This window comes from Papaver somniferum, chromosome 4 (assembly GCF_003573695.1).
Source record: "Papaver somniferum cultivar HN1 chromosome 4, ASM357369v1, whole genome shotgun sequence".
Classification (NCBI taxonomy): domain Eukaryota; kingdom Viridiplantae; phylum Streptophyta; class Magnoliopsida; order Ranunculales; family Papaveraceae; genus Papaver; species Papaver somniferum.
In genome coordinates, this window is record NC_039361.1 from 86,679,126 (window position 1) to 86,684,190 (window position 5,065).

Here is a 5,065-nt window from a genome sequence, read left to right on the forward strand (position 1 = left end):
CAGAAGGGAGCTTCCGGAGAGTCATAGCTTCCTTATAGGTTTGGGGTTCAGACTCTACCGTAAGAGTCACAAAATCTGGACCGAAACCTTTCTCGGTTCTGACCCTCTTACTTCTTCTAGGTTCGGTTTCAGCATCTAGAGACGGGGGTTGACTAGTCGAAGGAACATCTGAGAGATCATCGCGGACCCTTTTATGAGGTCCAGACCCTAAAGGGAAAATGTGTTCGAAAAACACTGCATCTCTGGATTCCATTATGGTGTTCTCACCAATTACCATGAACCTATAAGCACTAGTGTGCTCAGGATATCCTAGGAAAACACAATCTACAGTTTTAGGTCCTAGTTTGGTTTTCTTGGAACGAGGAGTGGCCACCTTGGCCAAACACCCCCACACTTTAAAGTATGCATAGGACGGTTGTCTTCCTTTCCATAACTCATATGGAGTTTTGTCGGATTTCTTAAATGGAACTCGGTTCAAGATATAGCAAGCAGAGAGAATTGCTTCCCCCCACAGGTTCGAAGGTAGCCCTGAACTAGCTAACATAGCGTTCACCATATCTATGAGTGTTCGGTTTTTCCTTTCAGCTACTCCATTCGACTCAGGTGAAGAAGGTGCAGTAGTTTCATGAATGATGCCATTAAGTTTGCAGAATTCTCCTATAGGTATCACATACTCACCGCCTCGGTCCGACCTAAGAGTTTTAATAGTAACACCTCTTTGGTTTTCTACTTCAAGTTTATATAATTTGAAAGCGTCTAAGGCTTCATCTTTACTTCTAAGAAGATAAACCTGACAGTATCTTGAGTGATCATCTATAAAAGTGATGTACCATTTTTTACCTCCTCTAGTTGGTGTTGATTTCAAATCTCCCAAATCTGAGTGGATTAGTTCTAGGGGAGTTGTACTACGTTCAACCTTTTTGTTAAAGGGTTTTCTAGCATATTTAGATTCAACACAAATTTCACATTTATGACCTCTGTCAAAGTTTATTTTAGGAATGCAGCCTAATTTAGCAAGTCTTTCAATAGATTTGAAATTAACATGTCCTAGTCTATCATGCCAAACATGTGAGGAGTCACAAACATAAGCAGAAGAAGATGCATTATCATTCAAGTTCAAAGAAAGTACACTAAGCTTAATCATGTTATCAGTGACATATCCTTTTCCTACGAAATCACCACCTTTAGAGATTACAACCTTGTTAGACTCAGCTACAAATTTAAAACCTTTCCCAAGTAAGATGGTTTCTGAGATAAGATTCTTGCATATGTCCGGGACGTGATACACGTCATTCAATGCGAGAGTTTTTCCTGAAGTGAGTTTCAATTCAACCTTGCCTTTTCCCACCACTTTAGAGGTAGAAGAGTTTCCCATAAACAATTTCTCATCGTCTCCTACTTTGTTATAGGAGGAGAAAGCATTTCTGAATTTACAGACATGCCTAGTGGCTCCAGAATCAAGCCACCAGTCTCTCACATTGGTCACATTAGAGACAAGGTTGACTTCAGACACCATGCCAGTAAAATATCCAGAATCATCTACTACGTTTGCCTTATTTTTCTGTTTAGGATCATTTTTGGTCTTTTTAGGTGCCCTGCAATCTTTGGCCATATGACCAGTTTTCCCACAGTTATAGCAGTCGCCTTTGATGGTGTTTTTGGAGACACCACCCTTTGGCTTAAGATGGTTACCTTTGGAGTTACGTTGTTTGTTACGTTTACCATTTTTGCTGGATTCTCCGTGCCTTTTCTTTGACGCAGCATTATCGTCCAGGACATGAGCTTTGTTTGACATGTCTTTGCTCAGCATCAGGCTCTTGTCCTTGCAGCACAGAAGTTCCTCCACCTGGATCTTTTTCCCCAGCTCCACCATGGTGATTTCACGATTCTTGTGTCGCAGCCTCCTCTTGTACTCGTTCCATGAGGGTGGTAGCTTTTCAATCACTGCAGATACTTGTAGAGATTCATCAATATGCATGCCTTCAGCAAGAATTTCGTTGATGAGTAGCTGGAGTTCGACGAATTGTTCTACAACAGGCTTTTCATCAGTCATCTTATATTCCAGGAACCTAGCCACCAAGAACTTCTTGCTTCCAGCAGCTTCAGCAAGATATTTTTCTTCTAGGGCTTCCCATAAATCAAAAGCAGTAAAATTCTCTTTTGCATTATAAAAGTCGTACAAGGAGTCATCCAGACAGTTAAGAATATGGTTTTTGCACATGTAATTTTTCCTAGTCCACCTATCCAGTCTATCTTCATAACCACGGTCATGAAGCCTTCTTGAGGGTCTTTCTAAGGCAACTTCATCTAGCCTTTGGTCTTTTAAGAAGAATAACATTTTGGACTGCCATCGTTTAAAGTCTTTGCCACTAAACTTTGGGGGTTTGTCTACAGTACTCTTTCCCATGTTGTTACAAAATATAGTAAAGAGGATATTGCCTTTAGATTGTTGGAAAATACTAATGTAACTGAGAAGAAGATACTTAGCTCAAAATGTTGCTGATGTGCACAGAATGTAGAGGCACGTAAACTACGCTGTCCTAAAGGCAATATCGCCTGCCACTCCTCTGAGATGCTACAGCAGTTGGCGAGTCACCTCCAGGATACAACTACAGTTAGTACCCCTCAATGTAGCATACAATGAGGGTACCCTTAGAGCTTGGCAGTTAAAAAGTAAAGAGAACAGTAAACAGAAAAAAGGGAGAGTAGAAGAGATGTTTCTCTGTGGTGTATAAATGAGCTCAAGACTCCTCCCTTATATAGTGTTTAAGACGTTACAAACGAGAGGAAAAATGCATGCAACCAAACCATGCGTATGACAGAAATACTGGTAATGTTGGGTTAAAAACAGTGTTGCTTTTGTCAGGCTTAGAGCAGTGTGTTGTCAAGAAGCCAAGCCAAACATGTACGGACAAGAAACCCAAAACAAATACGTACAGACAAGAAAGCCAGGACAAACATGTGCAGACAAGGAAAGCAAGACAAACACGTACAGACAAGAAAGCCAAGACAAACATGTGCAGACAAAGAAGAAGATTCTTCTACATGTGTGTAAAACACGTACCAAAAGTTTCAGCAAAAAGATAGGATCTAATGAACCCACACCCACACCCAACCCGAACCCGACCCGACCGACCGACCGGACGGACGGCGGCGGCGTGCGTGCTTCTGTGCGAAGCACCGCGCGTACGGGAAAGGCAACCTTGCCCTAGTCTAAGCCTTCCCTCCAAGCACAAAAGTCTAATGACCCAAGGGCCATGCCCTTATAGCCAATTCTATGGTATTTATGTCTAAAACTCTTTAGATTTTAGTCAATGTGGGACTATTGTTTTATCTATTCAAAAGAAAAAACAATTAATGGGCAATAGGTCTAGGGATCAAAACATAGTCCATGGAAAAATTGGTAATTTTAAAGCGTTTTTTCTAACAATCCCCCACATGAATGATAAAACATATCGACGAAATACGAGAAAACATAATACATCAATATTAGGCTAAGGTGTCCCAGAGATTGAACCTTAACATAGTGAGAGGTTACCGGAACTGCTTGTTGTTTCGGTGAACACAATGTCTTGAACCGTCAACAGTGAGTGCAATTCAGAAATAACAACCACACTTTGATGTCTCAAAGAAAAAGAAAGCTGCCAAGCTCTTGCCGTTGTGCCCGTTTTGGCCGTGGGCTAAATCCCGGACTTAATGAATGTCTCTAGAGAAAAAGCTCAAATTCTCATAGGAAGCGGCCCCACTTCCAACATCCACATAGGTGAGTCCATTAAGAGTGTCCTGCCACACTCCGCTTTAAGCAAAGCCATGGAACTCATTAAGATCTTGACAGATCATCCTAAAACATGCAGGCAGCACTATCATACGGTTACACCATAGGGAGGGACAAAGATAGTGCTTTCTCTCGACATCACCAAAAATTAGTTATCTCATTGAACCTTGATCTTGGAGCTCCATTCACAAGGTTGAGTGTCCTTCATGGCGATTTATTCTATGAGCTTGAGTCCCATCCCCTTCGATGTGGATCTAACTACCTCTCTAGATAACCCTTTCGTCAAAGGATCTGCAATATTCTCTTTAGACCTTACAAAGTCTATAGAGATGATGCCAGTAGAGAGTAGTTGTTTCACTGTCTTGTGTCTTCTTCGAAGATGTATAGACTTTCCGTTGTATACACTATTCTTTGCGCATCCAATAGCAGCTTGACTGTCACAGTGGATTGCGATCGAAGACACAGGCTTGGGCCAGAGTGGAATTCCACCCAGGAAACCTCGTATCCATTCAGCTTCCTCTCCAGCTTTCTCCAAGGCTATAAACTCAGACTCCATGGTGGATCGGGCTATACATGTCTGTTTGGTAGACTTCCATGACACAGACGCACCACCAAGTGTGAAGATGTACCCACTAGTGGATTTGCACTCATCTGAGTCTGATATCCAGTTAGCATCACAATACCCTTCTAGCACAGCAGGATACTTCCCAAAACTTAAGCAATAGTTTGAAGTTCCTCTCAGGTACCGTAGAACTCTGTAGAGAGCATTCCAGTGATCCTGCCCAGGGTTGCAAGTGTACCTGCTTAATCTACTCACAGTATAGGCAATATCAGGTCTTGTACAGTTCATTAAATACATAAGACTGCCAATAACACGAGAATACTCAAGTTGATAAATACCCTCACCCTTGTTCTTTTTCAATTTGCAATTGGGATCATAAGGAGTTTGCAGGTTTAGCATTTTCATGATTAAATCTCTTAAGCACAGTTTCAACATAATGAGATTGACTAAGACTATATCCATCAGACATCTTTCTGATTTTCATCCCTAAGATTACATCAGCAGGGCCTAAGTCTTTCATGTCAAAGTTTTCGTTAAGCATGCTTTTAGTGGTATTAATACTATCAAGGTTACTACCTAATATGAGCATATCATCAACATATAGGCACACAATAACATGAGAATCATCCACAGATTTAATGTAAACACATTTATCAGATTCATTAACCTTGAAGCCATTAGATATCATTACATGATTAAATTTTTCATGCCACTGTTTAGGTGCTTGT